This window comes from Symphalangus syndactylus, chromosome 3 (assembly GCF_028878055.3).
Source record: "Symphalangus syndactylus isolate Jambi chromosome 3, NHGRI_mSymSyn1-v2.1_pri, whole genome shotgun sequence".
In the NCBI taxonomy this organism is placed as follows: domain Eukaryota; kingdom Metazoa; phylum Chordata; class Mammalia; order Primates; family Hylobatidae; genus Symphalangus; species Symphalangus syndactylus.
Genome location: NC_072425.2, coordinates 109,713,452 through 109,739,083, shown reverse-complemented (window position 1 = coordinate 109,739,083; position 25,632 = coordinate 109,713,452). Strand labels below are relative to the sequence as shown.

General features: G+C 39.7%; 1 protein-coding gene across 1 annotated transcript in view; it reads left to right on the top strand.

Moving 5' to 3' along the window:
- Positions 1-25,632, top strand: part of CDK14 (cyclin dependent kinase 14) — a 685,360-nt gene that overhangs the window by 626,183 nt on the left and 33,545 nt on the right. The window lies entirely within an intron of this gene.

Below are 25,632 nucleotides of genomic sequence, written 5' to 3'. Positions count from 1 at the left end.
GCATGTTGGGTAGCCAGAAGCCCAACTCAGTACCCAGCATCCAGAAGAGCAGGACTGAAATGGGCAAAAGATTCAGGGATTAAACACGTGTGGAACCCTATCCACCTTTTCTATGACAAGATGTGTTCCTGTTAAAGAAACAAAAATCTGCAAATAAATGAAAAGGCAGGGAATGACTGTAGCTTTCGTATTCTCTGATGAGGAGGAGGCTTATGGCCTCTAAATCACTGACCAAAGGCAACAGATCACCACGAGGTCTCCGAAAAATACTGGAAAACACAACTAGTTCTTCAAAAAGCATACAATTACCATATTTTAGCATATGGATCTGCACTGAATTATTTCACAGTTATAATTAGGTTGTTAATGCAGTGCAGAATTGGACCATATAATAATTTGGTATATACTTTATCTAATCTGATGGAAATGCAACGTTTAGAGGGCCTGGCTTTTTTTCCCCCAGAAACAATTAAAAAGGTCTTTTTCAACTTAAGAACTTTAATATCACATATCACATTCTTCCTTTTTTAATGTGTTGGGATTTGGGGTGTGTGTGTGTATGTGTGAGAAAGAGAGACAGGCAGAGAGAGATTCCACCCAAATTATGGGCTCAAGACATATACTTTTGTCTCTGATTTGTTTCCAGCAATCATTTATGATTCTTTTTTTTTCTTGTCTGCTTTTTTCCCCCCTCTTCTTTTTTGCCTTTGGTGAATTGAAACTCGATTTTTTTCTCCAGGACAATTCTCTGTTCCAGTCATAGTAAATACCAATTTCATTTCCATCTTATTATTTTTCTAATTAAACATTTGTCATGCAGAAGAAGATCTGAAGTGCCTGTGCTTTCCATTATGTAAAATATTCAGTTATGATAATCGCTCTGGAATGGTATTTTGAAGGTGTTATGGAAAGAAATCAAGGAAAATAAAATAAAATAAACTGTATTTTACCTTGGGCTTTTGCCCGTTTATTTTTTCTCTAATTTGCCACAGTTGCTAATATTGATTATTTTTTCCTAATTTGCCACAATTGCTAATAATATTGACTGTCTCCTATCATGAGGGATATCAACCTGCTTAGTATCCTTCAATGAGAAATCTGTAAAATCTGTATCTAAAAATTTTTAAAGGTTTAAAATCTAACCCTATTTCATACAACATTAGAGTCCTTTCCCATTTTTTCTTTTCTATCCACACTTAGCAAAATGTATACTTCTATAGCTGATGAAATGCGCTTGAGTTCAAATTGTTTCAGAACAAAGTAGGAATATGCCAGACCTACAACCTGATATTTCTCGGACATTTTTTTTTCTTCTTATGACAAAGCCCAAGGGGGTAGGCTCTGTGAAAGAAGAGTTTGTTTTCTAATTCTTTTTTTTTTCCTTTGAGATGGAGTCTCGCTGTGTCCCCCAAGCTGGAATGCAGTGGCGCAATCTCGGCTCACTGCAAGCTCCGTCTCCTGGGTTCACGCCATTATCCTGCCTCAGCCTCCCGAGTAGCTGGGACTACAGGCGCCCACCACCAAGCCCAGCTAATTTTTTGTATTTTTAGTAGAGACGGGGTTTCACCGTGTTAGCCAGGATGGTCTCTATCTCCTGACCTCGTGATCCACCTACCTTGGCCTCCCAAAGTGCTGGGATTACAGGCATAAGCCACCACACCCAGCTATTTTCTAAACTCTTTAAACACAAAGCTTTTCCATGTTCTGGGGCAAGAGATTGTTCCCGAACATTAACAATCACATCTTACATCTATGTTTACATCCATACATTTATATCTATATACATATGTTCCGTATGTGTGTATGTATATTATGTGTATCTATATGTATACTTTTATTTTATCTGTCTATTACTCTATAAAATCTTAGAGTTTAATTTTTTTTTTTTTTTTGTAACAGAGTCACGCTCTGTCACCCAGGCTGGAGTGCAGTGGCACCATCTTGGCTCACTGCAACTTCCATCTCCTGGGTTCAAGCAATTCTCCTGCCTCAGCCTCCTGGGTAACTGGAACTACAGGCTCCTGCCACCACACCCAACTAATTTTTGTGTTTTTAGTAGAGACTGGATTTTGCCATGTTGGCCAGGCTGATCTCTAACTCCTGACCTCAGGTGATCCGCCTGCCTCAGATTCCCAAAGTGCTGGGATTACAGGCGTGAGCCACCATGCCCGGCCTAGACTAATTTTTAATTATTTTCAGAGTTTGCACAGAATTAGCTGTGAAATTCAGTTTTATAAAGGTGGGACCATTTCCTTGCAAATTCTCAAAATGTATCCTGAGAATTTGCTGTTGTGGGAAGAAACACTTGTGTATTTTCTGCAATTGCCACCTCCTGAAACACAGTGTGTACGGTGTGTGTATGTGTGTGTGTGTGTGCACTACACTGCAACAGAGAGTGCTGTTATTTGGATCTCACTGTGAGTAACTGTGTGTGTGATATTAGGAAAATGGTAGATGCTGCTGTGATGGCCCCTCCTAGATCCCATTTACTGAGCTAGTGACTCTGCTGCATCTGCTTTGGGTGTTGGCTCCTGAAGGCCCGCAAATTCCTCTACTTCTGAGGAAATTGCCCTGTACTAATAGGGGAGCCACCTCACCCAGGAAGTTAGTCGGAGAAGGCCACAGCCAGTGACGGGTGGATAAGAGCATAGAAGACCAGCACCTTGGCCTCAAGAGGAAGCAATTCTGTGGTGTGGTCAATATTTCAGAGCCCTCCCCCATGATCCAGGCCAAGAATGGCATTTCCATGAGACCACATCCTTCCCCTTCCCTCTCTGGCTTCACTCTCTCCTTGCCAGGATTTTCCTGTGGAGCACTTTCTCAGTAAATCACACACACCCAATCCCTGTCTCAGGCTCTGCTCCAAGCAACCTCTTTCAGTTTTGGATATCCAATATCCTAATCGGTAAAACACGGATAATAATTTTTGCTTAGTCTATTTTTGAAAGTTTTGGTACAAAGAGCAAATAATGTGCAAGAATTCTGTTAACAGCCAAATGTGTAAAAATATTTCTTAGGCAACATGATAAACTATGGCTGAGTTCCCCCAGCTTGGGTTTTCACACTTTAGGCTAATGTCCACTGTGTTCATTTTATTCCCCAGGAAGAGCTGGTTTATAAGAGTTGCTACCCTGTCTGCTTTACTTTCTGCACCTGGGCTCTGCAGGGTAAGTGAGTGAAGGAGAAGTGAGTCCAGTGAAGGGCTATGTCAGACTAGAGAGCACACAGCTTCAGCCAAAGGCTAAATAAACAGGAATTCAGACCTGGTCTTGCCTGATATTTAGAGGGTTTTAAGTGAAGCTAGGCACCAGATCTTTAAACAAAATCTCCAGATTCTTGAATATTAACATTTTTTTGAGATCTCCACCCAGGCTGGAATTCAGTGGCACAATCATAGCTCACTACAGCTTCAAACTCCTGAGCTCAATCAATCCTCCCACTTCAGCCTCCTGAGTAGCTAGAACTACAGGTGCGTACAACCACACCCAGCTCATTTTTTATTTTATTTTGTGTGGACACAGGGTCTTGCTATGTTGCCCAGACTGTCTTAAACTCCTGGGTTCAAGCAATCCTCCTGGCCTGGCCTCCCAAAATGCTGGGATCACAGGCACGAGCCACTGTGCCTAGCTTCTAACAAGAGATTTTTAAACAATTTTAACACCCTACTATTCAAGCAACACATGACTGGGGGTCTAACTGAGCTAGCAGTGTGTTACTTCTGTCCAAATTTTGGGCCTTGAAAGAACAGACCAGATGATCCCCACTGAGGCCTCAATATTCAGCACAACACTCAGCATAAGGCAGATGAAAGGCTCTGGATAAACAGGACCACCATTAGAAATGTGGGTTTCCAAGGAGTTAAATAAAGGACTGCTGGTTTCAGTAAATAGCTCTCTACTCTGTAAAAATCACTAAGCATATGATTCTTTTCCCTAAACGGTATTACAACATATGCAGATTTTTATTCAGTTGCCAGCTTGCTATTGCGCAACTTTTCAAGGACACCGAGTCTGTTTCCTCATGTATTAAACGGAAACAATTATGTCTGACCTGAAAATAAGTGAAAGCATGTAAAAGTGCTTTACAAACAGTAGTGATCAATCCAGATGGAAGAAATCATTGTTCTCTAAATTCTGCCCTGGGAGCTAAATCCCACACTCAGAAATTTTAAAACAAGGAACGGAGGCTTTCATCTTTCTTCTAACATAGTGTTTCCTTAACTTTAGTTGAGATTTTTGCTTTAAAAACGGCATTATTTTCTATTACTATTAATTACTTTTTATTTAAGTCAAATACATTCTTTTCCTCACTATCAGCCATCTTTTTCAACTACCAATTTTGTCTTTTTGTTGTTACTGTTTTTTTGTTTGCTTGTTTGTTTGTTTTTTGAGACAGAGTCTTATTTGCCCAGGCTGGAGTGCAGTGGTGCAATCTCAGCTCACTGCAACCTCTGTTTCCTGGGTTCAAGCGATCCTCCTGCCTCAGCCACCCAAGTAGCTGGGATTACAGGTGGGTGCCACCATGTCCGGCTAATTTTTTAATTTTTAATAGCGACGGGGTTTCGTCATGTTGGCCAGGTTGGTCTCAAACTCCTGACCTCGGTGATACTCTTTTTTATTTTTTAATTTTTTTTTAGGCCTCCTCATCCTTCCAAAGTGCTGGGATTACAGGCGTGAGCCACTGCACCCAGCCTCAACTACGATTTTTTTTTTTTTTGTCTAATTGAGATAGTCTTGTTCTGTTGCCCAGGCTGGAGCGCAGTGGCACGATCTCAGCTCACTGCAACCCGCCTCCCAGGCTCAAGCAATTGTCCTGCCTCAGCCTCCCAAGTAGCTGGGAGGTGCACCACAACATGGTGCACCACAACACCAGGCTATTTTTTTGTATTTTTAGTAGAGATGGGGTTTCACCTTGTTGGCCAGGCTGGTCTTGAACTCTAGATCTCAGGTGTTCTGCCTGCCTTGGACTCCCAAAGTGCTAGGAGGCATGAGTCCCGGCCCTCAACTACCAATTTTATCTTTGTCCTAAGCAATAATATCCATAAATCCACAGGTTTCATGTCCTATATTTAACTTTCATACACTTATACACACACACATATGTGTGTGTAATTTACACACATACACACGTGTGTGTAAATATATGTGTGTAAATACATACATATATGTGTGTGTATGTATGTGTGTGTATAGAATACGCGTCTGTGTGCCACCTAAAGTCACCTTGCTTATCACCAATATTTTTATTCTCCCCTTTTGGTATATTATGCCCCACTAGAAATAGTAAAACTTCATGGAAAAATTTTCTGCCTCTTTCAATGTACTAATTTACTTATTGAACATTTGTCAGCTACTGCCTATCCCATGTAAACCTAGAACAGGCAAGAGAGAATTAAAGTCACAGAGTTCCCCAACATTTTAAACTCCTCTAAAGAGCTTTGAAAGTCAATGCAGCTAATGAACTTCAAGTAGGAAACGCTCCAAATCTATCGCTTCTCGGCCTTTTGGCTAAGATCAAGTGTGGAAACGCTCCAAATCTTCCCGCTCCAGAGTTCTACGGACTTGGTAATGCTAGTGAGTCACAGAGGGTAAGCCTTAGGGAGCCGTATTTGCAAAGTGCCTAAGATCTCTCAGACTCTACCCTAGGGGACTCTAGGTAGTGTCACAAGTGAGTTTTAACACAGCAGAGTCTGGTGGCGCCTTCTCAACTGCTTTTATGCAGGAAGCTGTCTGCCACTATGTTCCTAACTATCCAAGCCCCCCAACATTGTAATTTCTAAGATTGGCTTTAGTCATTTTATAAGATAATGGCATTCAAACTGGTCTCCAGTAGGATATGAGACAATGTTAATAATTACAATCTGCATTTAGGTGGCGCTTCTCCTGGCAAGCACTAGAGTTTTACAAACGTTATCTCATGTTCATCTTCATGACACCCTTGTGAAGCAAGCTTTTTTTATTGCATTTCTACAGAGAGAGCAGCTGAGGCGTGAAGAGGTTAAATGGATTACCCGATCTGAAATCAGAGACCTCAAACCTGGTTTGATGTTGTCTAAAGAAAGTATTTGTAATGTGTTTGTGGGGGAGTTTAATGCTAAATGCAGAAAATGTCTCTGAAAATACTTACATTTAGGTCTGTAAACTCATAGACTCTTTAAATGTTGTATTCAATGTGTCATCAATGGCATGCACCTTCTCTAATTAGCAAACAAACATTGAGGTTTAATTCCAGAGTCTGACATACTAAATACTATCTGCCAGATTACATAATAAATCTTTATGTAGCACTTGCATGCACCAGGCACTGTTCAAAGAGCTCTCTAAATATTAACCTATTTAATCCTCATAATGACTCTACGAAGGAGGTACCATTATACTACTCATTGTACAAGTAAGGAAACAAGCACAGAGAAGTTAGTAACTTGCCTAAAATCCCTCAGCTGGCAAGTGGCAGAGCTGGGATTTGAATCCACACAGTCTGATTCTTTTGATGAGAGCATTCTGCAGTCATTAGGCTTATAATAGTTATTTGTGGCAAATGTTCTGTTTCTCATTTACTCAAGCCAAAGTTTTTTTTTCCTATGCCAGTGGTTAGCCTCTTAACCCTATTTCAGGCAGAATCCTCCTATATAGGCCAGTGATCCTTCCCCCTCTGATTGTGTTTGTAATCTAGGTGATGGCTAGCTGGTATACTAGCAGAGTGAGTGGAAAATGTGTCAGAAAAGGGTATCAGAGGCTCAGCGACTCAACCCATCTCATTAGAGTCAACAAGGCACCTCTTAAAAGTATAGAAGAATGGACATCCTTTCTTCATTTGTGCTTTGGTAAAAGAAAAAGAGTAAAATTCTCCCACCAGTTTGCCCCAGAATTGGGATGAGTTGTTATAGTAAGCATAGATGTTTTTCACAAGTGATTTATGCAATATACATTATGTTTGCTTTCAAAGTGCTGTACACATTTATTATCTCATTTGATCCTTACACAACACCCCAGTGAGGTAATCAGGAAAGCTATTTTTATAATAGCTATTCTACAGATGAGAAAACTGAGGCTCGGCGTCACTGAATAAACTTGTCCAAAGTCATCCAGCTAATGAGCTGCAGGAGAAGAGTATGGGCAGTGTCACATGTATTAATAAGCTCTGTAAATTATCTCACCTCATATTAAGCTTAATAGCTTCTGGTGATATCATTGCTAAAATCAGACGTTTAAACAAATAAGTCAGAGCGATTCATCCTCAGGGTTGCAGACATTCAGGACACTTGAGAACATTTAATGATTTCCAGCTTCAGCTCCCTTCCTCAGTGAGAGAACATAAAACAGACTTTTCAGGGTCATGGAAAGGAGAAGGGCTTCCAGATGGCCACTTCTACCAAACCTGGGATGTGTACTTGCCTGTTTGCCCAGACACTGCCCACTGCCTGAATGAAGGGGAGCTCTAGTCCCGAGAAGAGCCATCTCCCTTGTTGCAGAAATGTGTCCCTCCTCCATTGCAGACACTGTGCTGAAGAATTCATTCCACCAGAGAAGGAATGAACAGGCAATTCGCCGGGATGAGTAACGTATGGGCTAGGAGTTGAACCCAGGAGGTCAAATCTGCTTTTACTTTCTCTATTACATGTTTTCTATAGAAAATTCATTATTTTTATCTTTCAGTCACTGGAACAATTGCAGTGAATTACCATTTGTGATTTAAGATATTTTGATACTTAGTCTGCCTATTTTTTACACATGCAATTCAATATTTCACTAATGGGTGATGGGTCAGTATTCCAAGCATTGACTTTGCCCTTCCTCTGCATAAGATCTTTAGCTCCAGTTGACAGGGACCCAATTGTCTGATATGAGTCCCTTTGGCTTTTCCTCCCTGCTGCCTCAGGATCTCCTGGATTGTCTCCCCCAGACTCTCTTTCATAGGAGAGGTGGCCTCCTCCCTTCTCCTTAGCATTCTCTCTGTTGTCTAGAATTTCTCATTTGGTGATTTAACCACTCACACTATTATTACTTTTGTGTCTGACAGAATGCTTCCTGTCAAGTATCCTTTAAAACCACTGACCAATTTCATTTATAAATTAAAATGCAGGCCAGGTGTGGTGGCTCATGCCTGTAATTCCAGCACTTTGGGAGGCCAAAGTGGGCAGATCACTTAAGGCCGGGAGTTTGAAACCAGCCTGGCCAACATGGTGAAATCCCATCTCTACAAAAAATACAAAAATTAGCCATGCATGTTGGCACATGCCTGTGGTCCCAGACACTTGGGAGGCTGAGGCACGAGAATCACTTGAACCCAGGAGGCAAGGTTGTAGTGAGCCGAGATCACACCATTGCACTCCAGCCTGGGTGACAGAGAGAGACTCTGTCTTGATAGATAGATAGAGAAGATGATAGATAGAGAGAGAGAGATCCTAAATAAAAATTGGAGCAACAAGGAACCAGAAAAATATCAAGATTAATATACCATGGCCAAGTATACAAGGATTACTCTAAGATTCTAAGTATACTCCAGCGTCAGGAAACCTATTAATGTAATTCACCATATTCATGGATTGAAGGAGACAAAACTCATATGACTATTCCACAAATGTTGAAATTTGATAAAATGTAACATCTTTTCTTGATAACAACTCTCAAAGATTGGAATAGATGGACACTGTTTCTTTAAAATGATAAAATAAATGTCTCATCTCAAATGTCAGCTTTATTCTTTTTCTCAGGTTTATTCTTAATGGGAAAACAGTAGAAGTGCTCTCATTCAAGGAAGAATAGGACAGTTTGTCAGGTGCAGTGGCTCATGCCTGTAATCTATTTCCAACACTCTGGGAGATCGTGGCAGGAGGATGGCTTGAGCCCAGGAGTTCGAGACCAGCCTGGGCAACATGGCGAGGCCCCACATCTATTAAAAAAAAAAAAAAAATTAGCCAGAAATGGTAGCACATGCCTATAGCCCAGCTACTCAAGAGGCTGAGGTGGGAGAATTGCTTGAGCCTGGGAGGTCAGGCTGCAGTGAGCCATGATAGTTCCACTGTATTCTAGCCTGGGTGACAGTGCAAGACCCTGTCTCAAAAAACAAAACAAAACAAAAAAAAGGACAGTTCCAGTATTATTTAATATTATTCTGAAAGTACGAGCCACTATAATTAGACAAGAGAAAGAAATAAAATACAAAACAGCAAAGGAAAAAGAGGTAAAATTGTAATTATCAGAAAATCTTAGCTAATCAACCATAGAACTAAAACAAACAATAGAAGAATTTGATCTAGATGTGTTATTCAATGTGTAGAGATAATGGACAATTCTCACCTTTTGCTGGTAAGAGTATAATTTGATACCACTTATATGGAGGTTAATTTGGTATCAACTATCAAATGTAAAATGTATATACCTTTTGGCTTAACAATTTCATTTCTAGGAATATATGCATGTACATGCACGTATGCAAAATGATATAGTTACAGGATATTTATTGCAGCTTTATTTTTAATAAATGATTAGAAGCAAATGCCAATGAATAGGAGACTGGTTAGATAAATTATATTATATCATGTGATAGAATATTATATAATCATTAAAAAATGAGGCAGCTTTCAGGGTGTTGAGTATTGGCATTAACTATTTCCACAATACATTGGTAAATGATGAGAGGGAGGTATAAAACCACATGTAAAGTAACTTTCCATCTGGACGTAAAAAGAAAGGAATGAAAAAAAGACAATACATATGTTTGTGCTTCTACGTAAATACCTAAGAAACTACCAAAAGTGATTGCATCTGGGAGTGAAACTGGGTGACTGAAAAGTAAGAAAGATTCATTATTTTGCTATTGGTTTTTGGTATAAATTGTTAGTAAAACAGTTTTTAAAGTATTAGTAAAACAAAAAATACTAAGAACCAAAATAAACAAATAAGCAAAAGACCAAGAAATCCACTTTCTCCTAAAGAAATGGAAAAGAAATCCACACGGAACCTGCTTCAGTATCTATTGCTGTATAACAAACCATCCCAAAACTGAATAGCTTAAAACAACAAAAATTTATTATGTCTTACAATTCTGCGAGTTGACTTGGCTCAGCTGGGTAGTTCTGCTCCACAGGGCGTAGCTGAGATCACTCAGGAACTGCACTCAGTGGGGAGCTTGGCTGGCGCTGGTACTCACAAGATGGTGCTTCAACCTCCAGAACCTTTCCATGCCTTCTTATGGTTCCTTAGTCTACTGAAGCTGCTCGATAGCATGGCAGCTGGCAGAGCACAAACATGGCAGCTGCCAGACGTTTGAAGTCTTAGGCCTGGAGCCAGCACGGTATCACTCTTTCCTCATTCTACTAGTACTCAAAGACCAACCCAGATGCAAGGGACGGGGAAATAAACCCCGTATCTTGTTGAGAGGAATGGCAAGGAATTTGCAGCCGTCTTTAACCCACCACAGACCTCCACATTTTCTCAGCTCAAATCACTACAAGTTATCACGATATTATTTAGAATTATTTCATAAAGTGTTAATAAATCTGGGTCGAAATCTCATCTTGTGCAGCTTTTAACTGTTTCTCCAGAAGAACAAAACAGCTCAATTTCTGGCCTTAGGTTAATAGAAAAATAATTTATAGAATCTTAAAATTCAAGACCTGCTTTAAAAACTATTTAAAATTCAGTTAGAATTTATATAGGTCTGTTTTATAGATACAAAGATCAGGTGGCATATCTATGAAATCTAGAGAAAGTGGGTGAAATGAATTTTAATCAACTTTTTTCTTTTCAAAAAGAAAAGCCAATATGTTTCTGCAAAAAAGATGAGTATTTCTGGAAGGCAAAAACAACCATAAATCAGAGGTGTCAACTAGCATTATTACTAACTCTAGAGAAGAGCCTTCTCTGGATGCCCTGCCCAGAAACTCCTTGCTGGCCACCGGGAGTCCCATTGACTTCCCAAGAAAGCTGATAAAAAGGATGTAGGGCTTGAGATAAGGCCTCCAATCCACCAGAGTGAAAATGCCCTGTCAGCTGTAATCCAGCCTTCTCACCAGTCCTCAGATATGTCTTATTTCTTCTTGCCTCTGAGTTTTTGCAGATGCCATTTCTCTGTGTCATGATGTCCCACTCTCTCTCCTTCCCATGTTTTTGTTTTTCATTTTGACTTAGCTAACTCCTTCATCCTTCAGGTAATGGGATTATATTTCTCATCCACAGTGAAACTTTCTTTGATCCATCCCCTTCCCAAAACTAAGTCAGATGCTCTTGGGACAATTCCTACCTCTGTTATATAGATAATTTGCAGAAACTGCCTGATCTCTTTTCTGGGGCCTTCACTTGTTGCTCAGGGGTGGCCCTCAACAGCTATGTCTGTCCTCTAACACCAACATCCCTAGCTCAGTCCAGTTAGTCCAAAGGCAGACGCTAAATGCAGGGTGGACCAATGACATTCCCTTTTTAACTGAAATAATTATAGTTGTTGATAACTAAGTCACACTAATGAAACACAATAGAAGGAAGATTCACAAACTGTTGCCAAGGAGGTAGAGCTAATTTTGTTCCTGCACTTGTTTATCTCTTCCTTGGATCCTGTTAGACTTCTCCAGTCTCTCCCATGAATTCAGTTCTTTCATGAAGTTTTCCAGAGTTGTCTATAACTCCCAACCAGAAGACTTAACACAATTAATACCAACTGGCATGAACTCACACTTGCATGCATGATTGAATGGTTTAAGTATTTGCACTGTGTCCTTTCTTGAAGCTAGAATGGAAGTTCTGTGAGGACAGGGAAGCTGTCTGCCTCATTTGGTGTTGCATCTTGAGTACCAAGCAGAGTGCCTGGCACACAGTCAGCACTTAACAAATATTTGTTGAATGAACGAATCGATGGAAATAAAAGACTGATGCAGCTCTTTGGGAAGTGCCTGGGAAAGAATGACTTCACTTTGGCTGGATGGGAGGTTTAAGGGATCATTGTGGATTTGGATTTCATGTTAGTGAGAAATGCTTTGAATTGAAACCTTTGATTAAATTGCTCAGGTGGTCTCTTAGCTCAACTTTTGGAAAATGATGTCCCACAATCCTATATTATTTTGTGGGAGGAGAAGTAAAGTACAAACACCTTGTCTACATTTGAATGCTGAGATTGGCTGAAGGAGCTTTCTCACCATGGACAGGAAAATCTCTCAAAATTGGGTCTGGGCAGGAGGGGAAGATGCTCTGGGAAGCATAGGACATTGCAGGACTGTGTGGCCCATTATAGACCCATTCCTGAGAGGGCAGCCATGCAGCAGGAACAACCCTGATGTAGCCTGTGGTGGTTGCTGTGTAAGGACAGAGCAGCCATAACAGCCATTTTCAGCTTGGAGAGCTGCTGGTGGGTGGATGGGAGTGGGAAGACAGGGGAAATCCCATTTCCTGTCTTCACCAGTCCCCACGTATAAGGCAAACTGGAAACAGGGCTGGCAGGGATGACATTTCAGTACCCAAATTGATTCTAAAGCCACAGAGCTCTGGGGTTGGCCCCTCCTCTCCAAGCCATTAACACTTCATGGCTAGTATCCCAAGAGTTATACTCTCAGCTGCATGCTGAGGTATTTTAGTAAAAAGCAGGGCTCCTGCAGGACACAGGTTTTTAATTCATCACAGAAGTGCATCTCTTTGTAATTTTATATTTTTTGTAGCACATGAGCCCACCAGATAACTTGGTCTGATGTGTGAAAATTGACTTCAGGAAATGAGAACTTTGTATTTTTATGTTTTAGCTATCTACTTTCTAATCGTCCTGAAAGGTGAAACAACTTTACATTAGAATATGTCTTGAAAACAGCCAAATTGTGGATGAAAAAACATTTCTAAACTATGGAATGATATCCAACTAACAGTCAAGGACAGGCTGGGGCAGGCACAGTGGCTCACATCTGTAATCCCAGCACTTCAGGAGGCCGGGTCAGGATGACCTCTTGGGGCCAAGATTTCAAGACCAGCCTGGGCAACGCAGCAAGATCCTGTCTCTACAAAATTTTATAAAAATTAGCCAGATGTGGTGGTGTGTGCTTGTTGTCCTAGCTACTCTCCGGCCAAAGCCAGAGGATTGCTTGAGCCCAGCAGTTGGAGGCTGCAGTGGGCTATGATCACACCACTGCACTCCAGGCTGGGTGACAGAGTGAGACTGTGAGACCCTGTCTCTCTTAAAGAAAAAAAAAAAGAAGAGAGCCAAGGATGAATGTCTGATTTCCCAACAGTCACAATCCAGTAACCCTCAGGCCTAGTGACTCACCTCATTCTTCGTGGGGAGGGTTCCAGCTCTGCCAGTTCAAGCTTGCCCAATCCTGTTAGGAAAATACTCTGCCAATGTACAGGTGTCTATGTATATAAAGGTGAGACATTTTTGTCAATTACCATGGGTTCAAGACCACCAAATCAATTTTAGTAACAATTTTATTCAAAACATTTCTTAATATTTGGTGAGTGCCTATAGCTTTAAAATGTTTGTTTAACAGTTCTTAAAAGGCCTTACTCTAGTTAGCTGAGGGGAAATTCTATAGGCCAGTGGCTAAGCTCCTACATGCTGTAGTCAGACAGCCTTGGTTCAAATCTCCATTCTCATGTTCATTAGGATATGACCAGTTCCTTAACCTCTCTACACCTCATTTTCCTCTTCAGTGAGATGGAGATAATAATAGGATATCCCTTATAAAATTGATTAGCACATAGTAGGTGCTTAATAAATGTTATTACTCCAGCTATCTTTAACCCTGATAATAGAAAATTATTGTATAAATTCAGCTTTCTTTGTGCAGCAGTTTTTAAAAACTGCTAAAAATTCTCTGACACTGTTCCCCTTGAGGCAGTGTCTGTGCCCTCCACTTGCATCTGGTCAGGATTGTGACTGCTTTGATCATTAGAATCTATCAGAAGTGGCACTGCATAATGTCCAAGGTTCAGTAATAAAAGAACATGCAGCTTGTGCCTTGTTTGCTGAAACAGAGCCACCAGGTAAAGAGCCCTCGACTACCCTAAGGCTTCCATGCTGGAGAAGCCACTAGTAAGCACTCTGGCTAACAGTCCCATCAGAGTCCAGCCATCTGGAAGTGGATCTTCCAGCTCCAGCTGTTTCAGCCCTCAACTGCTGTAGTTACCCCTGCTCCCCATCAGCTGTCAGAGTCCTCCCAGCTGAGTTCTCAGACTGTGGAGTACAGACAAGTCATTCCCACTGACCCTGGACACATACCTGGCCCCATGAATCATAAGCATAATAGAATGGTTATAATTTTATGCTACTAAATTTGGGGTGGTTTGATACACAACAATAGGAATATGGAACATTTCAGAAATAATGGATATAGCGGTAAGAATGGGATAAAAGGGAAAATTTAACCATATCGAAATCATCAGATCCAATCTTGATCTATGTGCACATTTTTCAAACACATATATAGTGTCTAATGATTGCAAAGTTCACTTTTGAAGCTAAAAGTTCTATGTTAATCTGCAGGACCTGCAGCAAACAGAATGCCATATGAACTCCACAGTCTGAAAGGGCCCAAGGGGAAGCACACTAGCCCATGTAGACAGAGATTCCCCTTGCTTCTGTTCTTGAGAGAACTGAGGGGAAATGAAAGCTGAAAATAAAAGCCCTTGGTTTAAATGGATCCCGATAGCATTTCATCCTATCAGATCAATAATGCAGAGATTCCTAAAATCAATGTGCTGGGGCAGTTTTAACAAATGCACTGGCCTGTTCATTAATATTCTGACTTTTAAATATAAACACACATACCTCTTTGTTGTGATAAGAATTACAGTATATTAAAGACAGCAAGATAAACACTATCCATTAGGTGATCAGTTTAATTTTATAAATGAGGAAACTGAGGTTCAGTAAAGCAAGAAAAACTTGCCATGATAAAAGACACAACAATGCCTTTTACCCAGCACCAAAGGATACACGAATATCCAGGCCTTTCTTTGGATGCAGAAATAAATATGAAAATGCTGAGTACATCCCCTAAAGTTCTACCCCCAGTTCAACTCAAATCACAGGAAAGCTACATATTGAATTTATGGTTTTATTCCCTACGTGAACACCTGCCCTGATCTAAGATGGATTCACCATTGCAGCCTAGTTTTCGTCGTGGTTAGGTGTAAGAAATGGCCTTCTGTCATTGCCTGTATGGGGTTTGATATCTTTCACACCAGAAGATCCAAATGGCTGTCTTAGAGCTAGGTTCATAGAAGAATTTTGTATTTCCTAATGACCTTGATTTAATTAGATTACAAAAACTCTGGAATGGATCTTGTTTCCCTTGGCATGCGGCTGTGTTAATATATATGGTAACCGCATGTGAATCCTCTTTCGTCCATTTACAGGCTGTGTGAGCAAGTCACCTTCCTAAGACTCCATTTTTGTATCTTGAATGAGGGTGACTATTCTACAACCTGCACCAGAGTTGTTGTGAAGATTAAACCAGGTACTATGACATGATGGCAACTTCCACACAGGAAAATGCTTTTTCTTTTGCTTTTTGCTTCTTTTTAAAAAAGCATGATGATCTTTTTAGCTAGATTTCTATTGAAGTACAAACAGCTGAGTGATTTTCTTTATCCTGGCCAGAAAATTATTGTCATATCTGAAGCAAAAATACCTGGGTACATGCCCCATCTGTTCTTTTCTGAGGCAAGGTCTCGCTTTGTCACCTAGGCTGGAGTGCAGTGGTGCGATCACAACTCACTATAGCCTCAAACTTCTGAGTTCAAGCAAAGCTCCAGCCTCAGCGTACCAAGTATCTGGAATTATAGGCATGCGCCACCATGTCCAACTAATTTTTAATTTCTTTTTGTAGAGAAAGGGTCTCTCTATGTTGCCCAGGCTAGTCTTGAACTCCTGGCTTCAAGTGATTCTCCCGCCTTGCCCTCCCAAAGTGCTGGGATCCAGGCATGAGTAATAGTACCCAGCTCATTTGTTCATAATTATAATTCCAAAGATATTTTTTATTGTTATTATACCCTAAGTTCTGGAATACACGTGCAGAATGTGCAGGTTTGTTATATAAGTATACACGTGCCGTGGTGGTTTGCTGCACCCATCAACCTGTCATCTACATTAGGTATTTCTCCTAATGCTATCCCTCCCCTAGGCCCCCACCTCCCCAACAGGCGCTGGTGTGTGATATTCCCCTCCCTGTGTCCATGTGTTCTCATTGTTCAACTCCCACTTATGAGTGAGAACATGCGGTGTTTGGTTTCCTGTTCCCGTGTTAGTTTGCTGAGAATGATGGTTGTCCGCTTCATTCATGTCCCTGCAAAGGACAGGAACTCATCCTTTTTTATGGCTGCACAGTATTCCATGGTGTATGTGTGCCACAATTTCTTTATCCAGTCTGTCATTGATGGGCATGTGGGATGGTTCCAAGTCTTTGCTATTGTGAACAGTGCTGCAATAAACATATGTGTGCATGTGTCTTTATAATAGAATTATTTATAAATCTTTGGGTATGTACCTAGTAATGGGATTGCTGGGTCAAATGGTATTTCTGGTTCTAGATCTTTGAGGAATTGCCACACTGTCTTCCACAATGGTTGAACTAATTTACCCTCCTACGAATAGTGTAAAAGCGCTCCTATTTCTCCACATCCTCTCCAGCATCTGTTGCTTCCTGACTTTTTAATGATCACCATTCCAACTGGCATGAGATGGTATCTCATTGTGATTTTGATCTGCATTTCTCTAATGACCAGTGATGATGAGCTTTTTTTCACATGTTTGTTGGCCGCATAAATGTCTTCTTTTGAGAAGTGTCTGTTCACATCCTTTGTTCAATTTTTGATGACGTTGTTTGTTTGTCTCTTGTAAATTTGTTTAAGTTCTTTATAGATTCTGGATATTAGCCCTTTGTCAGATGGATAGATTGCAAAAATTTTCTCGCATTCTATAGGTTTCCTGTTCACTCTGATGGTAGTTTCTTTTGCTGTGCAGAAGCTCTTTAGTTTAATTAAATCCCATTTGTCAATTTTGACTTTTGTTGCCATTGATTCTGGTGTTTTAGTCATGAAGTGTTTGCCATGCATATGTCCTGAATGTTATTGCCTAGATTTTCTTCTAGGGTTTTTATAGTTTTAAGTCTTTAATCCATCTTGAGTTAATTTTTGTAAAAGGTCTAAGGAAGGGGTCCAGTTTCAGTTTTCTGAATATGGCTAGCTAGTTTTCCCAACACCATTTAAGAAATAAGGAATCCTTTCCCCATTGCCTGTTTTTGTCAGGTTTGTCAAAGATCAGATGGTTGTAGATGTGTGGCATTATTTCTGAGGCCTCTGTTCTGTTCCATTGGTCTATATATCTGTTTTGGTACAGTACCAAGCTGTTTTGGTTACTGTAGCCTTGTAGTATAGTTTGAAGTCAGGTAGCATGATCTCTAGCTTTGTTCTTTTTGCTTAGGATTGTCTTGGCTACACAGGCTCTTTTTTTGTTCCATATGAAATTTAAAGTAGTTTTTTCTAATTTTATGAAGAAAGTCAATGGTAACTTGATGGGGATAGTATTGAATCTATAAACTACTTTGGGCAGTATAGCCATTTTCACTATATTGATTCTTCTATCCATGAGCATGGAATGTTTTTCCATTTGTTTGTATCCTCTCTTATTTCCTTGAGCAGTGGCTTGTAGTTCTCCTTGAAGAGGTCCTTTACATCCCTTGTAAGTTGTATTCCTAGATATTTTACTCTCTTTTAGCAATTATGAATGGGAGTTCTCTCATGATTTGGCTCTCTGTTTGTCTATTATTGGTATATAGGAATGCTTGTGATTTTTGCATATTGATTTTGTATCTTGAGACTTTGCTGAAGTTGCTTATTAGCTTAAGGAGATTTCGGGCTGAGTCAATGGGGTTTTCTAAATATACAATCATGTCATCTGCAAACGGAGACAATTTGACTTCCTGTCTTCCTATTTAATTACCCTTTATTTCTTTCTCTTGCCTGATTTCCCTGGCCAGAACTTCCAATGCTATGTTGAATAGGAGTGGTGAGAGAGGGCATCCTTGTCTTGTGCTGGTTTTCAAAGGGAATGCTTCCAGCTTTTGCCCATTCAGTATGATATTGGCTGTGGGTTTGTCATAAATAGCTCTTATTATTTTGAGATATGTTCTATTGATACCTGGTTTATTGAGGTTTTTAGCATGAAGGGGTGTTGAATTTTACCAAAGGCCTTTTCTGCATCTAATGAGATAATCGTGTGTTTTTTGTCATTGGTTCTGTTTGTGCGATGGATTATGTTTATTGATTTGCATATGTTGAACCAGCCTTGCATCCCGGGGATAAAGCCGACTTGATCATGGTGAGTAACCTTTTTGATGTGCTACTGAGTTTGCTTTGCCAATATTTTATTGAGGATTTTTGTGTTGATGTTTATCAGGAATATTGGCCTGAAATTTTTTTTTTGTTGTGTCTCTGCTAGGTTTTGGTATCAGGATGATGCTGGCCTCATAAAATGAGTTAGGGAGGATTCCCTCTTTTTCTGTTGTTTGGAATATTTTCAGAAGGAATGGTACCAGCTCCTCTTTGTACCTCTGGTAGAATTCGGCTGTGAATCTGTCTGGTCCTGGGCTTTTTTTGGTTGGTAGGCTATTAATTACTGCCTCAGCTTCAAAACTTCTTACTGGCCTATTCAGGGATTCAAGTACTTCCTGATTTAGTCTTGGGAGGGTGTATGTGTCCAGGAATTTATCCATTTCTTCTAGATTTTCTAGATTATTTGTGTAGAGGTGTTTATAGTATTCTCTAAAGGTAGTTTGTATTTCTCTGGGGCCAGTGGTGATATCTCCTTTATCAGTTTTTATTGTGTCTATTTGATTCTTCTCTCTTTCTTATTTGTCTGGCTAGTGGTCTATCATTTTGTTAATCTTTTCAAAAAACCAGCTCCTGGATTAATTGATTTTTTGAAGGGTTTTTTGTGTCCCTGTCTCCTTCAGTACTGCTCTGATTTTAGTTATTTCTTGTCTTCTGCTAGCTTTTGAATGTGTTTGCTCTTGCTTCTCTAGTTCTTTAAATTGTGATGTTAGGGTGGCAGTTTTAGATCTTTCCTGCTTTCTCCTGTGGGCATTTAATGCTATGAATTTCCTTCTAAACACTGCTTTAGCTGTGTCCCAGAGATTATGGTATGTTGTGTCTTTGTTCTCATTGGTTTCAAAGAACTTACTTATTTCTGCCTTAATTTTGTTATTTACCCAGCAGTCATTCAGGAGCAGGTTGTTCAGTTTTTATGTAGTTGTGTGGTTTTGAGTGAATTTCTTCATCCTGAGTTCTAATTTGATTGCACTGTGGTCTGAGAGACTGTTTGTTATGATTTCCATTATTTTGCATTTGCTGAGGAGTGTGTTACTTCCAGTTATGTGGTCAATTTTAGAGTAAGTGTGATGTGGTGCTGAGAAGAATGTATATTCCATTGATTTGGGGTGGAAAGTTCTGTAAATGTCTATTAGATCCACTTGGTCCAGAGCTGAGTTCATGTCCTGAATATCCTTGCTAATTTTCTGTCTCATTAATCTAATATTGACAGTGGGGTGTTAAAGTCTCCCACTATTATTATGTGGGAGTCTAAATCTCTTTGTAGGTCTCTAAGAACTTTCTTTATGAATCTGGATGCTCTGGTATTGGGTGCATATATATTTAGGACAGTTAACACTTCTTGTTGCATTGATCCCTTTACCATTATGTAATGCTCTTCTTTGTCTTTTTTGATCTTTGTTGGTTTAAAGTCTGTTTTATCAGAGACTAGGATTGCAACTCTTGCTATTTTTTTCCTTTCCATTTGCTTGGTAAATATTCTTCCATCCCTTTATTTTGAGCCTATATGTGTCTTTGCACGTGAGATGGGTCTCCTGAAAACAGCACACTCGTGGGTCTTGACTCTATCCAATTTGCCAGTCTGTGTCTTTTAGTTGGAGCATTTAGCCATTTACATTTAAGGTTAATATTGCTATGTGTGAATTTGATCCTGTCATTATGTTAGCTGTTTATTTTTCCCGTTAGTTGATGCAGTTTCTTCATAATGTTGAAGGTCTTTACAATTTGGTATGTTTTTACAGTGGCTGGTACCCGTTGTTCCTTTCCATGTTTAGTGCTTCCTTCAGGAGCTCTTGTAAGGCAGGCCTGGTGATGACAAAGTCTCTCAGCATTTGCTTGTCTGTAAATAATTTTATTTCTCCTTCACTTATGAAGCTTAGTTTGGCTGGATATGAAATTCTGGGTTGAAAGGTTTCTGCCAAGAGATCCACTGTTAGTCTGATGGGCTTCCCTTTGTGGGTAACCCGACCTTTCTCTCTGGCTGCCTTAACACTTTTTCCTTCATTTCAACCTTGGTGAATCTGATGATTATGTGTCTTGGGATTGCTCTTCTCAAGGAATATCTTTGTGGTGTTCTCTGTATTTCCTGAGTTTGAATGTTAGCCTGCCTTGCTAGGTTGGTGAATTTCTTCTGGATTATATCTTGAAGATTGTTTTCCAACTTGGTTCCATTCTCCCCATCACTTTCAGGTACACCAGTCAAACATAGATTTGGTCTTTTCACGTAGTTCTATATTTCTTGGAGGCTTTGTCCATTTCTTTTCACTCTTTTTCTTCTAATCTTGTCTTCTCACTTATTTCATTGCGTTGATCTTCAGTCTCTGTTATACTTTCTTCTTCTTGATTGATTCGGCTATTGATACTTGTGTATGCTTCATGAAGTTCTTATGCTGTGTTTTTCAGCTCCATCACGTCATTTATGTTCTTCTCTAAACTGGTTATTCTAGTTAGCAATTCATCTAACCTTTTTTCAAGGTTCTTAGCTTCCTTGCATTGGGTTAGAACATGCTCCTTTAGCTCGGAGGAGTTTGTTGGGCTCCACCAAGTTTGAACTTCCAGGCAGCTTTGTTTACACTGTGAGGGAAAAACTGCCTACTCAAGCCTCAGTAATAGCTGACACCCCGCCCCCCTCCCAAGCTCAAGCATCCCAGGTCAACTTCAAACTGCTGTGCTGGCAGCGAGAATTTGAAGCCAGTGGATCTTAGCTTGCCGGGCTCCAAGGGGGTGAAATCCACTGAGCTAGACTACTTGGCTTCCTGGCTTCTGCCCCCTTTCCAGGGGAGTGAACGGTTCTGTCTTGCTGGCATTCTAGGTGCCACTGGAGTGTGAAAAAAAACTTCTGCAGCTAGCTCAGCGTCTGCCCAAACAGCCACCCAGTTTTGTGCTTGAATCCCAGGCCCCTAGTGGAGTAGGCACCCAAGGGAATCTCCTGGTATGTGGGTTGTGAAGACTGTAAGAAAAGTGCAATATCTGGGCCGGAGTGCAACGTTCCCTCATGGCACAGTCCCTCACGCCTTCCCTTGGCTGGGGGAGGGAGTTCCCTGATCCCTTTTGCTTCCCGGGTGAGGCAATGCCCCACCCTGCTTTGGCTCGCCGTCTGTGGTCTGCATCCCCTGTCTAACCAGTCCCAATGAGATGAGCCAGGTACCTGAGTTGGAAATGCAGAAATTACCCACCTTCTGTGTTGATCTCGCTGGGAGCTGCAGAGCAGAGCTGTTCCTATTTGGTCATCTTGCCAGCCCCCTACCCCAAAGATGTTATTTTAAGAAATATTTGTACCTACACTTTAGAAACCATAAATTGACTTCCTTGTTACCTTCGGCCAGGAGATTTCAGGTTAAAGCAAGAAACAAAAAAGAAGAAAACAATTTGATCAGACTATAATTTTAACAGATGCATAACATTATTTCCCTCATACACAAACAAATCATCTAGAAGGGAGAACAGAAATGTTGACTTACAGAAGCACAAGTTTTACTTATTCTCCTAAAATTTCTGCACCAAAATGATTGCAAACTCAGCACCCCACATCTTAGCCAACCAGAGAGGCCTCTTTAAGCACATGAGGCATAAGGTTTTAATTTACAAGGACTCATCTATATTTCTTTCCCAGGGCCTTGAAGAAGGACTACATTCTAACTCTAATACAAATGCCTGTATGTTCTACAAAAGTTTTCTCAGATAGTATACACCATTTCCAATTGCACAATGACAATGACAACAGAACTAATTAAAGCAGAGCCATGAGGTACTCTTTATATGCACTTTTTTTTTTTTTGTGAAACTGATGTTTAAGTAATGTATTTAGCAAAATCTATTATAGTTTAATCTTTTAATTGCAAGAAAACTTGGGTTAATTATTATCCTACCTTGATGAAAATTCAGTGATGGTGATTTTTTCCCCTTTCATACTTATCTTTTTTTTAAAATAAAAAATGTGTTTTGTGAGATTTGTGTACAAGTAATCCATGATTCATATTTAGAACTACTGAGCCACCCCTTTATATTAAATCTTTGAGTCTTGCCATGTTTAAAATGTAAATTATAACAAATTATGGCTGACTCTCAAATAATAAGTTAGTTCAGGATCTTAATATCAATCAGCTGTAAGTACTCTATAAGCTAAAAGTCAAGGTAATCACACTGAAAATCTCTTTTGATAAGTGGTTTTAGGGAAAGATAGATAAATATATATATATATATATATATATATATATTTTAAAGAGAGTCTACAAATTGAGCCTCTGTGTGTGAGTGAATTCAGTAACTATTTTACCAATGTCAAGAGCAGATTTGTATGAGAAAGAAAGAAAAAACAAAGAAAGAAAAGACATTCATTTTTAGAATTGTTGCAGAAGAATACAGATATTATGGAAGATAAGAAATAGCTTATGTAGGGCCGGGCATGGTGGCTCATGCTTGTAATCCCAGCACTTTGAGAGGCCGAGGCGGGTGGATCATGAGGTCAGGAGATCGAGACCACGGTGAAACCCTGTCTCTACTAAAAAATACAAAAAATTAGCCAGGCGTGGTGGCAGGCGCCTGTAGTCCCAGCTACTTGGAGAGGCTGAGGCAGGAGAATGGCGTGAACCCGGGAGGCGGAGCTAGCAGTGAGCCAAGATTGCGCCACCGCACTCCAGCCTGGGTGACAGAGCAAGACTCAAAAAAAAAAAAAAAAAAGAAATAGCTTATGTAGTAATTTCTGGGTTGGAAATTCAAGAAGAAATGAAATAGAGAACTATGCTGAAAGCTTTAGTAGAGTTATACCTAATGTGTCTCTACAAAGACAATATAATAGACTCCTACGTGGTGCCACCCAGAAAGAAGGGAATAGTATGGTCTGAGTTTTCTCTACCACCATCAGCTCCCTAAGCAATCAACTTCCCTTCACTAGGAATTCAAGAAGAGTCAGGAACTCAAAGCATAGCAGGCCAAGTTCTCACTTTCTACAACTGACATTCAAAAGTAATACAGGGGTGAGAGCCCAACCTCATAAAATAAAAATTCAAAATGTAGTAGGTCTAATTCAGCATTTTTCTAGTTGAATCTCACAGAGCATTAATGTCAAGCAAAATATTGACGCAGTGTAATATATATGTGTGTCTATGTATGTGTGTATGCATATACATGTGTGTATTCCAAGTGTGTATATGTATATGTATATTCCAAATGTGGGAAATACTAGATAAGAAGAAAGTTTAAAAGGGTTCTTAAGCTCAGCAAGTCTCAGAGATTATATTAGGCTAATGTGAATCTCCAATAAGGACATAGAATATGGCCTTTTTCCGAACTTATTTGAACAAATTTATTTCACAGAATGCCTTTGGAGAAGATATTGTATTTCACAGAACACAGTTTGGAAAATGCTGGTCTAACTCATTAGTGAATCCCAGCATTTAAGCCCCTAGCATATATATCCTGGTATGGAAAACTATGTTAAATACTGAGCAATCATCTGATGTGCTCCTAGAAACCACATTTTCTTCTATAATTTTTTCAGTGGGCATGATCACATAGTCTTACTAACTGGAAGTCCATGGACCTTGGTCAGACACAAGCCCCACTCTGGCACTTACTGGCTATGGGATCTTGTACAAATTACTTAATTGTTTTGAGCCTTCATTTCTTCATCTATCAAAAGGAGATAACATAGGGAGGCTGAGTGGGAGGACAGCCTGAGCCCAGGAGTTTGAGACCAGCCTGGGCAACACAGCAAAACCCTGTCTCCACAAAAAATTAAAAAATTAGATGGGCATGATGGTGCATACCTGTAGTCCCAGCTACTAGTGAAGCTAAAGTGGGAGGACTGCTCAAGCCCAGGAGTTTGAGGCTGCAGCGAACTATGATCCTATGATCATGCCAGCTTGGGAGACAGAATGGGACCCTGTCTCTAAAAAAAAAGAGAAAGAAATAAAAAGGGATAAGATAATTAGTACCTTCCTCAAAGTTTAAGCAACACAACATATGGATACATTGTGCAGAATAACACCAAGTATACACAGTAGGTGTTCAAAAATACAGTCTTAACCTGTGTTAATCTCTATTCTTCAACAAAGACAATTCAAGTCTGCCACTCACAAGCCAGCAAAAAAGCAACTTACCTAAAAGCTTAAGATCCTTCAGGTTGCACATGGAGCGTTCACCTAACTGCCTGTGTGTCTGTGTACACTCAACTATATGTAATTGGAACTGGATCTCCATCCCTGCTAATTATCCACATTCAACCTGACATAAGCAGTCTGGAGAAACTTCAGAAGATTTGGGAAAGGCCTGATAAAACAAGATCTTTGATATAAGAAAACTTGACTGAGTCTGATGCTTGACAAAGCAGTATCAAGGAAGAATTGGGTTATGTTTATAGTTTTGACCTAACTGAAATGTTTTTATTACCAAGTTCATAATAGTTCATACTTACTTAGTAATTTTTATCTGTGGATCTCAAACTTTTCCACATCTTGAGAAAATATTACATTTTATACTCTGTTAAAATACACTGCTCATATTTCTCTTCTAATATTTTGTTACCCATTGCCTTCATTACCTCCCCCAAAAGACCTCCTTTCATGACCCTGGTTATTACTGACTAAAACTCGGAATTGTTTCTGATTTTAGTACCTTCCTCTGTATTACATAGTTTTGATAAATTAATTATTTTATTTGTATAATAAATGAAAATCAAGTTTGTTGTTTTTTTTTTAACTTTGGAAGACAACTCTCAGAAAATGATTTTTTTTAAATGTTATAAGGTCTTTTATTTACACATTCTATTGAGGGAGAACTTCCATAGAAAACTAACTTTTAAAAAAAGATAAAAAGAACTATAGCTACTTAAAATAACACAGAAGGATTAAAATAAGCTTCTAATGAAATTCAAGCCAAATAGAGCCATTTAACATGAGGCACATCCCTTAATATTTCTGGGTCCAATATTCTTAATTGTAGATTGCAGAAAATTAACTCATTTCTAGATGACATCTTTAGTTGCTTCCAGTTTCATAATCTGGTAAGAATGACATTTTTTTTCTCTCTCTCTCTTTTTAACTCTAGCTGTACTTCTAAGCCTCCTCATAGTAAACTTCACTGTCAAGTGAAACATAAAACAAGTTCAAGAATTTCAGTAGAACAACTTCTGAAGCAAGAGAGTGTCTTCTACTCTGAGAAACAGAACTGAGTGTTCTGCCATATCTCTGTGCCCCAACCCCTTAGGGGAGAAGGAGAAGGATTTGGAGTGATAGTAGGGATGGATGGATGCTTAACACATGTGATGCTTCTTGGTAATTAACACGTCAGAATAACTTCACTTTTCACTCAGCCTAGTCAGCTCGAA